This window comes from Monomorium pharaonis, chromosome 7 (genome assembly GCF_013373865.1).
Source record: "Monomorium pharaonis isolate MP-MQ-018 chromosome 7, ASM1337386v2, whole genome shotgun sequence".
In the NCBI taxonomy this organism is placed as follows: Eukaryota; Metazoa; Arthropoda; class Insecta; order Hymenoptera; family Formicidae; genus Monomorium; species Monomorium pharaonis.
The window spans coordinates 2,513,458-2,527,349 of NC_050473.1; the positions used below are offsets into that span (position 1 = coordinate 2,513,458).

The 13,892-nt window shown below is 42.7% G+C and overlaps 1 protein-coding gene across 8 annotated transcripts in view; it reads right to left on the bottom strand.

Moving 5' to 3' along the window:
- The window catches only part of LOC105829490 (teneurin-m), a 533,228-nt gene that overhangs the window by 460,178 nt on the left and 59,158 nt on the right, over positions 1-13,892 (bottom strand). Inside the window, exon 1 of one of the 8 annotated variants that reach the window (XM_036289428.1) lies at positions 110-6,147. The exons of the other annotated variants lie outside the window; for them this stretch is intronic. The gene's annotated coding sequence lies outside the window, so the exon portion shown is untranslated. Of the gene's footprint in view, positions 1-109; positions 6,148-13,892 lie in introns of those variants that run through there. 8 annotated transcript variants of the gene reach the window in all.

A 13,892-nucleotide genomic window follows, 5' to 3' on the forward strand; every position in this document is an offset into this window, starting at 1 on the left:
TATTATTAAATTGCAGAATTAATAAAGCATTATAATATTGCAAAACTGGTTTCGAATTATTATTGAATTTAAAATAATTATATATTCGTTTTTTTTTAGTAAGTCTTACCTTGAAATCTTCACGTAGTTTTCAATCCTTGCTCGAAATCATCTTTTAAGTAAAGAAATGTCATGAATTTATTGCAGAAATATAATTTGTCTAAAGTCAGAATATATAATACTACAGTAAAATTTCTTTTCAAAGAAAATGTCCAAGACCAAGTTGATCCAGACGAAGAAAGTCGACACTGTCACTTCTTCACAAAGTCAAGCAAACGTTATTGTCATGTATTTCGTAATCTGAATTTAATCAAGGGCACAGATTTACCTTTAACGACTCACATATATATCTGTCCGATTCTCAGCAGCTCTCATATAATTTTGCACAACTTTCGCACTACTTCCGCACTAGCAGAACTTCAAGTTCCACGTTGCGCAATTTTTCAAGGCCACAGCTCGAATCCTGTGCCAACAGTTGTCGGAGTATCAAGTTTTTAGTAGTAGACTGCTTACAGCGATTACTTTATGACTATTTGTTGAACTTGTTAATGAATTAACTGGAACTTCGATAATTCAAAAATATAATCTGATACATCTGGAGAATGTTTAAAGCCACGAAGTAAAAACGAATTTACGAGTGCAGTTAAATTTAATTGGCATTTCTGAACGCATGATAGAAGTATGCAGGAGTTTGCATTTGCCGTATATCTGTCGTCTGCGGCGGACACAACTGTGATAGGATTTTATAGATGTATTCCTTAAGTAAGTTGACCTTACTATGGCTAAATGCGTACAGTTCAGGTTCGACAGCGCGCTGGGTTATTCTGGGTTTGCTTATGCGAAACCTGCAGCCAAAGTGCTCCGATGGCACCCTCCGAAGTGCCTTGCGATGGAGACGGGGAGAAGTGGTAGAGATCTCACGTGTTCGCCTGTCAATATGGCGTTGGAACGGTGCACTTTGCGCGTACGCTGTTTACTCAATATCAGATTACCTTAAGAGATGCAGCCCTGCGAGACGCTTCTTTCCGTCTTTGTGTAAATCGTTTAAGTATGTGCGATACGCCAAGATTGTTGAGTATTAATAGCTCTGATGTTCGTGGTATACCTTTCACACTCATCGGATTGTACGTTGATGAAAACGTCCACGGAATTGGTTCCTTTTAACAATGTGTTTGTCAAGATCACCGCTTGTATATTCAGCAAATGTATCACATACGATTAACTAGTACAACTTTCTATTTACGCGTTAATCATTGCTTTTGTATTACGAATTATATTCTCTCCAGAAAAGTGAGCGCGGGTTATTCTAAAAGAAAAGTGAAAGGACAACAACCGAGAGACCGCGTAAGAATTGATGACGTTCCGTTGAAGGTAAGAAAACTCACCAAGGTCGAAGTACGAATCGCGGAGTCCTCTGGACTCGACTGACGGTACGAGCGGGCTATGGCAGGGCCGTTGGGTGCAAAATGGGTGTCGGTAGAGAAAGGGGGGGACGCAATGCCACCCCAAGATAGAGGGAGAGAAAGAGGGTGGCTCTGAGAACGAGAGCATGAGCGCGCGGAGGGTGAGAGAGGGTGTCGGACGCGCCGCCGCCTTGACGCTGTTTCCGTGGATATCTACCTTCTACAGCGTGAGGAAGGTGGTATGCAAAAGGAAAAGAAGCCACCGCGGCGAAGGACAATCGGTACAGACGGAAGATGATAGGATGCCAACTCTATCCTCTATTCGAAGTTCCCAAGGAAGTAAGTGGAAATCGTTGTAGGTTGCCGTTCGCCAAACACGGACGTTTCACCGTGTAGTATCTCGATATCCGAAATTGTACTTTTTTGCCAAAACCTGTTTCACGCGTTTCTTACATTAAATCGCGTTTCGATACATGAAAGTTCGATCCGTCAGTGGAACATTGTTGCCCCGATATTCGTACTGTTAAGTGTAGACGTAGAGTCGCGAAGATATTAAAAATGTAGTGCGCAAACAAGTAATATTCGACAATAACTATATACGGTAATGGAGAATAGTTGAGCTGCAAACGTAAGCTACTATATTATGAAGATTAAACGGCCACGTAACCGTCCGTCTTCAAGTTTCCGCAACTAGAGATAAGAATTTATGTTACGTAGCTAAGTGCGTCTCGCGACGAAGGAGAACGACGGACGGCGGAACGAAATGGAGGCGGACAAGATAATTAATTTTATCGGCATCGAAAGAAGAATTGCAGTTTCGTCGGGGGATTGAGTTCAGGGTCCGGAGGAAAGGGAAAGGTACGGCGGCCAACGGCTCCGGCGCGGCGATTCCATCCATTTGGTGTGTGTCCCTTTCCCCATCCTTCGCGCTGGTGTCCTCCTCCCCCCATTAGCAAGCGTCGCGACGAAAAGGGAGAAATTAAAGCGAAAATAAAGCGGAAGGCAAATAAAAATAAAAGTCCTTTCCGCACTGTTGGGTCAGGTTGGACTGGTACCGACGTAGCGGCGCAGCAGCGGCAGCTGCATGCACGGGACTCTGGAATAGTTTCATTTACCTACCCGTAATTTCATAGCCTTTCCAACCTCCTGCCTCCTCCCGCCCTACTATTCTACCACCTCCGTTGCCCTTGCACACCAGAACGCGTCCCCGTATGGTACCGACAAGGAGACTGCGATCCTACCGCTCGTACTTCTCGCCCCTATCTCTCGCTCCGGTCCGTCAAATATCTTTGTTTTATTGTACCTCTCCGCGCGCCCGGAAGTGAAATTCACATCCATGGAGAGCGCCGGCCACCGCCGCAGTCCCTCATAATTCGATTCCGCGAGGCACCAGTCGCTGCGCGGTGGACGCGAATTCTCGCGATTTTGCGTTCGAAATTTAGTTAAACGACCCGCGCATTACGACGAATACGAAACAATGATATTTAACTGCACACAAAAACCAACGCGACTTTTTTTTTTAGATGTATAACAATGACGTAAAACCTGATGATGACTTTTAACTTAATGAATCGTGAATCGTATTTCTGCATTTTTAAACTCACTCATTTATATCTACTAATAAATCACAAAATGTATCTTAAATATATCTCGCTTTCTCGCGTTTGTCACGCAAATGTTACATTTTACTAATAAAGCGGTGAACGCGTCAAATCTTGATGAAATTAATCCTATTCCTGCCGCGCGCAAGTCTCATTTACGTGCGCGCAATCGAGTAACTTCCATCGCGGCTATTTTTTTTCCTACTCACATACACACGTGCACACGAATGTAACAGATTGAAGCAAACAAAACGAACGGTCAATCCCTCGATTAATAACGGACTGCGGCATTGTACCGATTCTAACTGCGGGAGAAGGCGGAGAAGGAGACTCGGGACTCGAGAAAACATTTTGATTTGCTTTGCTGAACGCGTGCGCAACTGTGCAGAGAGAAACATAAATAAAGACCGGTGCGGTAACAGCACGAGAGGAGTGCACGGTGTGCACACATCGGCTCGAATGCATCCAAGAGCCGTATTTCTCGGAAGCCCTCATAGGTGAGTAGGCTGTCCGCCTTGCCTTCGGAGTCGCGGGGGGAAAACCCGGCGCGCGGCGGGGCGAAGTGGCGTGCTCTTGACAGCTGGAAAATAAATATTTGCGCGTATTTCAACGATTAGTATGTTATAAGCTACGCGGGACAACTGCCAATATGCGGCTCTGACAATTACTCAACGCCACCCGTCCGCCTTCTGCCTCTTCGGTCTCTCTACTTATTGCTCCGTGTTTCACTTTTTGCAATAATCTTTCCGACGACAATCTTAGATGTTGCGTGACATTGGAAAACCCTTACTAGTCTACTAGAAGAGCCGGAAGCTCATATTTAATTTATCTCGTGTATTTCCAGCTTGACACTCTTGTGTAGGCAAACTTGGTACGCGATTAATAAAACATTGCGCGTTAAAGACGGTTGATATTTATAAAGGTATTACGGGGATATAAATGATTTATTTAGAGGAATGCAAATGTGTTAAACTTAAGTAACCCATACAATGATATATACTATTATAATTTTTAATAAAGATATAATATTATTTTTAAAATATGTTGCATCTCCGTTATGCGATTCTAATCATGCTGGCAAATGGCAGCGGGACACAATACAAACGTTTCTCGTTCTACCAGATAACGTTCGTGTCCGGCGCAAATCGTCACGAACGCGAGCCACGCTAGTGTACAGGACCGAATTGAATCTCCACGAAATCCCGGTAGGCGTTCCGCGTCGTCGTTGCAGCAGCGTTGCTCTAGTTGACGTTTCAGATTTCCAGCATTAGCATGCGCCGCGCATCGCGCTTCGTCGATGCGTGTCACGTCGTCAGCCCGGCGTCGCATTCCTGTGGAAGCGCCCTTAAAGGGCGGCACGTTATGCCGTTTAACCAGTCCCTCTGTAGATCCCTTCCGAAACGATCTCCGACCCGCCCTGCTTCGGAAAGGTCACTGATCGCCATTGCGAACCAACGGTCCACGTCACTACAGAGGGCCGCTGTACTTTGGCGTCAGCCAAAAGGGCGGCCAGCATGGTTCGACTCGGTGAAAAATTACGTCAAAGCCGATCGTAGATACTTTTCTGTCCTAGCGCGCGACGCTTTCTATATAGTTTTAGGCGAAACTTTTTCTTCTTTTTTTTTTGTTAATAGTTTCTCGCTCGCGATCTATCCTGCTAAACGTAACGTGTCACGTGCACTATCTAAGGAAATAGAATCAAACGGCAGATAGTCCTTCCGTCGAATGTACCGAGCCCCGTGCGCAGCAAATCCTTAACTGACGAACTTTCTAACCGAGTATTCTAAAAGTCGCCCTTTCAGTTCTGCCGTTCGAAGGGGCGGCGGCTCATACGTCTTGCTTACTCCTTCTACTCCATGAACGAGTTCTCGTGCGGCAAACTTGTTCCGCGTAGCTCGTCAGGGCGGGAAGAAATGACGTTATCTACGAGAGGCATAAGATCGCCGGAAGAACGACGGTAGAAGGTGGAGAACCGAGGCATGGCCGCGAAAGATTTAAATCTATTGGAATTGATATCCCACTTCTGAGGAGATTATAGACGGCACTCTATACGTAGTTACGTTGTAAACGTAAAGTATGGGCAGGACGTGGTACGGGAGGGGCAATAAGGCCAAAAGTTAACGGCGAGGGTGAGAGCATCATCGTCTGGCGTTTTCTTCAGGATGGCGTAGCCTGTTCATCGGTTATAGGAGCGCGGCACGGAGGGTGCTAATGTGCACCCCCGTGAAAGACTAACGGCCACGCCATTTTTGCACGAAGAAATACGATGAGAGACGGCGCATTATGAGATAAACATTATAAACCGCCTTGGCGCCGCGCTCACCTTCCATGCGATGTCGCGTTGTGCGCGCGTAACATTTTCGCGTTGCTACATTATACCAATGGCCGAGCCAAAAACTCAGGAAGGAATGGCAATCGGTTCGCCTGAATTACGTATCACGAGACGTATTATTATTAAATATTAAAAACGGCTCACGTTTATAGAGCGACAATGGCATTTTTAATACGTGCGCAACGATCTATTTGTAACTAGGAATTATTCCTGCGCCTGACTGTCGAGGAGGGGAATAAAAGAACTGTGGATGCAGTGCGGTTAAACACGGGTATATACGAAGCATCGGTAACGTCATATATATAGAAACGTCTTGTGCAGTTTCACGGCAGTTGGAAAGCAGTCTATAAGCAGCGCGCGTTGTATATCGCCATGAAATAGCCTCTACCGCATTATTTATTTACGTATCTTCCTTTCTTTCTCTCCAAGTTGACCATGTGGTCGACCATTGTCCAGGCGCAGACATATACGTATACGTCGCCGGACATAACCATCCGCCAATTCTTCTCATAACCAGCGGTGTCATACACGGCCGTTTTATTAGCGTAGGAAATGCCACATATGGAGACGGAGAATTTAAAAAACAGAAAGACAGGAAAGTAGCTGCAAACACACGCAGGAATTTCTCTGTTAAAGTGAAATAACTTCCTGAACTCGCAAGTACGGCACTGAAAATTCGGCGCGACCAAAAATAACAATGTTATATTCCACTGATAGAAAAATGTGTCATATTTGCAACTATAATCGCATAATAAAATAATTATAATTAAGAATATTATTTTTACAATAATCATTACTGTAATATTAATATTAATATAAATTTATATTCGTGACAATTATTTTACTAAGCAATGACAGTCGCAAATATTACATATTTTTCTATCAGTGTACAAAAAAATTTGGTCTGTCTGCTAGTGCGCGAAATCTTAAAAGTAAGCACGTTGAGGAACCGCGTTACAGCGACGTCATTATTTCACTTTTTTTGTTCGCACCTACCCGCTGCGAATTATCTGTGACAGATCGCAATAACTCGGCTCGAATGTTTAATTACACCGCTAATATAAACGCCCAACAAGTTAATAATGCTCGCAGCAAGAGAAGTGGCAGTCTCATTGGTAATATGTCATGTACAACGCGCGTCATTAATATCACTGACGTGATTATCCCGTGTCGCTACGCTATATTTAGAAACAAGTTTCTTCTGTTGCGTGCACGTATACGCGACAGCTATGACGGCGATTGAAACTGAATGAAAGTTATTTAAATAGCAACACAAATTCTATGCAAATTTTTAAAAATGCTTTGAAAAGACGACGTTAACTCAAGTTGGGTATATAAATGAAATTCTTCTTTTAGTTAAGAAAGTTACGCTACGTGAATTGCGCTTTAAATTTTTACCTTAATAAGACATGCGTCTCGTAGTAAAAATAAAATATAGATTTAAATACATTAATGTGCAGAAGTGGGAAAAAGATATTCTGCTCAAGTAACTCTACACCCGCAGGATCATGTTCGACTCGCGATAAAAGAGTAAGTGCCTCGCGGAAGTTTTACATCTGGCCGTGCAACGTCACGGTAAATTGCATTAGAAGAATTTACGGAGCATGTATAAGAAGATCTAAAAATCCATGAAAAGTAGCGGCCATTAGAAATTTCGTTAGGCGCCTTGTTGATTCTTTTATTCGGCTATTACGCAAAGTCTGTTTTCTCTTTGACATATATATATATATATTATTATACATACACACTTGAAATTGCGAATGCACACATGTGCAAACAGAATGTACAATAAGTGTATTTAACGCAGAGGCAATATACATAATCATAAAGGGTGAAGTAAAATTTTGTAAATTCGTTGTCCGCTTCAAGTCTGAAAACGTGCAAATCTCCGAGGATAGCAGGCACATCCGCAATCGTCGAGGAACGCCAAGTAAGTAATGCGATAAAGAAACGTCGTTGTGTTTGGGCGTGAAGGGCTCGGGGAAATTTGTAAACGAAATAGCGCCCGATAATCTCTCGACGACGGTGGTGGCGGCGGCAGCGACGGTTTTCGCGTGCCCGAGGACGTTCTTCCGTCTCTCGGCGAGAGACTAACGACGTTCTCGCCTTCTTATCTGTTCGGTCACGTAGAGGAGAGGATGTTCTCTCTCTCTCTCTCTCTCCCTCTTGCTTGCTTTACCCCGAGGCCGACGTCGCGGGCGGTATTCTAGGACGACGCAAAATGCGAGGACGTCGGAGGGGATAAGGATCGCTGGCATTCCCGGTTAATTTAGCTCACTAGGAAGGGCCGTAAATAGGAAACCCGCGCGGCGGCGCAGGCGGTGATTCACTCTCCTTCCTCTAGAGTTTCTGGCCCATGGACACGACGCGCGCGGACCGTGTCGCCTCCGCGGAGACCTGCCTTCGGAAAAGGCTGACCTGGCCAAAGCCTGGACAGTGACGTACGGAGTGGTGTACCATCCGAAGTGAATAGTAGCGAGCGTATTGCGCAAGCGTTCATGTATGGAATATTCATGTACTGCGGTCATTCTCCCCGTATCTTTCATTTCATCTTCCGCATCCTGAAGCGGCGCTAATCCGCCCGCGCAGCGGGTTAACAATCGTCATGACGCATTAACGGTATTCAGTTTATTGACAAATCTTTGCAACGTGTTTGTGAGCGTACGCTCGCGAACATAGAGAATTAAGCATGGACCATGTTCACAATGGACCACGTGTAACACAATAAGCACTCTTTGCATTATCCTGAAATGTAACGTACAATACGTGTTCTCCCGATGTGTCAATATTCCTTGGTAAAATGTAACATGCTCTTTGCACTCTCCTCTATCATTTTACCGGCGAACAAACTTGCCCGCTCGGCAACGGAGCACGTAATGCGCGGTAATCGGTTCCCATTTATTAACTGCACTCCCATCATGCTCGTAACTTCTGCCTTCGACTATACTGAGCCTAAAGCATTGTCGAAGTATCCGGGCCGCGCGTACACTGAGGAGATACTGTACACAAATCACAACAAAGCCGGTGCATTAGCGCGACATCATCCTGAACCTTGTATAACATGTCCAGTACTCGGAGCGACGTAAACTACCATGGTAAAGCCGCTCGGCCTGTACGACCACGGGAGCGTATCGATCGTGGAGTGAAATTTACAAACGCCGTTCAATTCCCTTATAATGGCGCGGGTGAAGATAACCAGGCTGATTCGATCCGGGCGGGAGAAACGCTGCAAAAAGCTGCGACGAGCTTGCGGCCGGTGATTTAATCGTCATACCCCGCGTAACGAATCACAGTTGCACCGTCATCAATGCGGAAATGGCGTAGTGTATCGTCATTCTCGGTTATATCAACAGAGCGAAATTCTACCATCCAGTCCATTGGGAGGGAATACAAACGCCGCAGTGTAGGAAACTTGGATTTTCATTTACATACCGGCTAGGAGACGGCGCGCTAGTGCATACTACGAGAGTGTATTATACATGCTTTCGAATTAGCATACGCCTGGCATTTGCCGTGATACAATTAACTGGGTCGACGTAAGGCAGGTGTGATCGCTTAAATTTCTTCGAGTATCCGAATACCTGCCGAAGTATCCGTCGCTCTGATACTCCGTGTGAGCTTAACGTCAAATGTATCGAGCGCACCACGCAACGTGCAGAATATTTTTGGAATTTAATGTCGTAAAAGTTTTGCACCTCGCGCAATAAGTGTACGTATTGAACGTCGCTCGTGTGCCTCGAAACGTCGGAGAAAAACCGTTAATATCGTCGAAAAGCGATATTAATGAAAGGCTGCCTGTGAACGACATCGTTTCGTACTCGGCTCTTCTCTTTTTTTTTTTTGCCTCTCTCTCCCCCGGTCGCAGGACGCTAACTAAAGCTTTCAGATCGAGCTGAAAACTTTAGACATCCGATCGAACTCCGCGCATGAAGATGAATGGGCCGCGAATTGCGGACTAAGTAGGATGTCACGCGGCAGCCCTCCTGCCATTTTCCACTCCCGCCTGGCCTGCACACTACACTGCAAATCTATCTTTCTCTCTCTCTCTCTCTCTCTCTTTCCTCATCCCCCTTTTGTATCCCGCGTATTCTCGTTCTCTGTCTCTACCACCCTCTAGGGTCGCCGCCCGTGCAAGCTCGTTCCCTCTCGGTCGCCCGCTTATATCGACGCTCTCTCGTTTCAGCCAATGGTGTAACAAACGCAAGCGCACGGCCGCATCCATCATGCGAGCCACTTTGTCACAGCGGGATCAACAGCGCTTAAATTGTATTCGCGATTCGAGAACAGCCCATAAATTCTCATCGCTGCGACGGGGCTTCCTCCTTAACACGCGCCCCGAGCGCCGTGATTCGACGGGTTTTTTCCTTTCATCCCATCTTTCTCGCGTCATTGTATCCGTCCCGTGATTTTACGGGTTATTTTCGAAAACGCTATCGTTGTGCATACTGTACTGTGCATACTACGTTTTATCATTTATTAAAGCAGTCGTTTACGAGTAAAATATGTCATGTGCAATATTCACGTACGTCGTAATAATTTTTTTAAAGTTCTTTTTCACAATATCTCATGTCTCATGTATTCTATTATTACTTCTGTCATGTTTTAATTATGCCGTCATTTCAGCTTGCTGTTTATAAAACAGGACAGCTCTTTAAATTCAGTAATTCCTACAGCGCCTAATACTACATTATGCAGATACATAATATTTATTTTCAAGAGAGAAAAAGCAATTTTAAAGTTATCTAAATAGTTGTTGGAGGAATAAATTATAGGATAACTTAGAAGATCGAACATAAAATGCAATTTTCAATGCTCATTGCCACAGAGCATCATACGTAACACGCGAATAGGGAATTCGACGGCGCGCTAATACAACGCAGTACGGGCAATTTCTCTTGAAACATTTCTAATGGCACCGAGTCAGTCGGATAGTTAGCGCTCAAATACCTGTCGTTAACCAGAGCAATCTAGCCCGAAGCGTACGGCGAACGTATTCATGAGGGAGCCGAATATATCATGTTCGCGCATCCCCCTCTCGACTACGTGTGAATGTTCGGCGAACAATAGTTAACGATGACATTTTCGAATCGTGTGCGGAGTACGGCGACCAGTTACACGAGTGCTTGTACAAGGGGAATGTACATAGTAATCTATTTGATTTGATCAACGGCTTGTGTGCTTAATACTCGACAAAAAGTTATTTTAACCCTGGGATATATGACTTGTACCGTGTATATACGGCGGCATAACATGGATCAATTTTATTCGCATGTAAAATTAATTATTCGTGCTTATATGCGATGCATCGCTCTTCCTCATTATCTATCGCTCACGTGTAGTAAAATTAAAGCGGTAAGAAGAATGAAAGAACAAAAATGGAATGAGAAAATAACTAAATATTAAAAAAAAAAAACAATTTTATTGTGATAGTATAATGAAAATATAAATGAAAAGTAATAAAAATATAAATGTTATTTTTCATTGAACAAACTATTTCGCTATTGATTATGTTCGTGTAACAATGTTGCATGTAACAAAGTTACAATATGTAAAATTCACATCTTTATACGAGATAAATATGCGAGGTAAGATTTATTTAAAACGATTTATTTAAAACGACGCCATTGAAACAATATTATTGTCAAAGTTGGTACGATTACATAAAGTTCTGTACAAGGAAGGTTAATTGGAAAGCAATGATCATCCCAAACTAATGCAATCAAGATCGTAATTAAGACGATCAATTGTATTAATTCTGTTCCCATTACCAGAGCATTTCCGCCGTATCCCGACGAAAGAGCTTCCGTCGGCGATGCCCGTGAAACAGGTCACCAGCAGGTTTTGGCGTGTACGTGTGGAAATAAAGGTATTGCAGAAGATACGATCGAGCTTGAACCACGTGCGACTGCGGTTCGGTACTTATGCAATTACTGGAATAGCCTTTGCAAATTGAATCTCAACCGTGGGCCGGGGATATCGCGGGAAAAAAAGTTAACGTCCACACTATTACTACCCCAGGATGGTCCGAAAGGGGTGGACGGGGCACACGGTGACCACCCGTATTCCCAGGACTCCTAACTGTTTCCGGATATTGGATATTACTGCTATCCGCAGACACGAAGATAGGCGAGTTAGGTACGTACGTATCATCGAATATGATAGGCTGTGACGAATAGTGCATGGATTTTCATTTCGTTTGCCGCTCGTGTTATATCTACAAAATTCTAGGAAACGTATAATTGATAATTTACTTTAGGCAGATAAAACGATGTTCCACAAGCTTCGAGAAAAAGTAGAATTATTGTACTTTTTGTACAATCGTAACTTTTTTAGTTACGATTGCTTCGGGAAACAATTTCAGCTTATTTTTCGAAAGAAAATAAAAAAAGAAGCATTAGAGCTAATATCGCAATATACATATATATCTGCAAGAAGCTATTATCTCAATATAATATTGCAGTGTATTATTATTTGTATGTATTTCTAACAGAATGTTTTTCTTCTATCTTATCTAATTTCGAGACTAACAGCATTTACAGTTAGTATTGCAATCTGCATTTCAATTATGAAAGAGAGAGAGCTTGTAATTAACCATTTAGTAAGCTATCGTCATACAGAACAATCTATGTTGCGCTATCTTTTCGCTTTCACTTGCAAATTACAATTCGCAATTCTAGAACTGTTGCGGCTTCAGCATGAAATCCCGTCTGTCCTGTTCGCGAATCAAACGCGAGCCATACCGGTGCGATAGCGCACATTATTCTAAACACGAGATGCGCATCCTATTTGTATTATTAATGAGAACAACGGGCGTGCAACGCGCAACATCGCAATATCGCATTCCCGCTGTTTTCGCGCATCGTTTCGCGGGAATACGCCGTTGCGCGCGGAATGGACCCGATCTCGCACGAATCGCACAATTTCCAGACGGCGATACGAGATAGAGAGCCATTAATTACGAAAAGAGCATTAGAGTTCGACGTGCGAAATGCGAACTTTCCATTCCCCGATAGATCCGCAAGCGGTCGTCTCGCGAGCGCGGAAGTAAGTAGGGCGCGAACTCGTAACGGCATTAATATCGAATCACTCGTTCGCGTTCAAGTTAGCTGAATTGCACCGAGCACCTCCCACGCGGAAGAACGGAAAGCTCGGTTCAACTAAAAGCTCCACGGAGTAAATCCGAACCAGTAATTCCGGAAGGAGTTTTGCGCTTAATCGGGGATTTGTTTCGAAGATTCTTCACGTTACCTCTTATCCATATCTATGCGCCCTTTCACCGACAATAATGACGTAATAACTATAATTCTATTTAATATTAATATCGAAACTTTCTTTGTACACTCGTGCAACATCCTGCTAAGGTGTAAGGATAAGAACAATTCTCTCGAATTAGAAATTTATTCGGTTACAAATTCCCGCTCATTTGGTTATACATTTGATTTGTAATAATCATCAATAATATTATCAATAATATTATAATAATTAATAATAATAATTATTATTATTATAATTATTATTTGATTTATTATAATAATTATATTTATGATAATTATAGATAACAATCACACATGTCAAATTTACACACGATTAAAAATGAATCAAATAACCTAATTTTTAATAAATTAAATAACTTTTAATCAAAGATTTGAGGAAGAATTTTTATTCGACGAATAAAATTATACAACTTTAGAAGTTAAAAATGTTTTAAAGACATGCGAGTAGAAATAAGATAAAAATGAACAAAGGTGTCAAAAGATTAGAAAAAATCTCTCTCTTTTTCTCGTAGAATTTTTAGATTTTATATTTTACCAGTGAGCAACGATTCTGAAAAACTCGTTCGCTAAAATCTTCTTCGACCTCTTCGCTTGCGAATACGAATGTCGAATGTTAACGCGCTTAATGTTAGCTTATCTCCTGCGTTTCTCTATCCGTGGATGATTGTGTGTGCGCAAGCACGAAAGTCAACGACAGTACGTGTACCCCATCGCGGGGCCGTCTCTTTTCTGTTCTCGTAATTACTTAATACATTATTAATAGACGGCTGACTTTACATAAGCTCCAGGGGAAAGTCGGAAAATTTCAAGACGGGAAGTTAAGCAGATTGCCAAGACTGGACATTTGCATACTGGCACCGTACCCTCTGTGCTGCACTGACAAAATCCCGCCTTCGTTTCACCGCACGTAGTCGTAGTAACACTTTCGTAAGTGAAGTGCTCTGTTAGATGAATCTCTCTGTTTTTCAAAAAATTGTCGATAATAAACTAACATTATAAAGACGGATGTATAATAAAAAATAGAAATACAAAAATTATTTTCAAAAAAATTAATCTAAATAATTAATTTAATTCAAGTTTTACGTTCATCTCACTCATATGTTCGCTAGATCTTTTCGTATTTTTTTCTTAACAAACGTTATATATACTCCATGGATATATCCTTTCGTAAACAAAATATCTTTCGTTTGTAAAGCCGGAATATAATAAAAATGTTCCTTTACGACATACGTGCGACTAAATA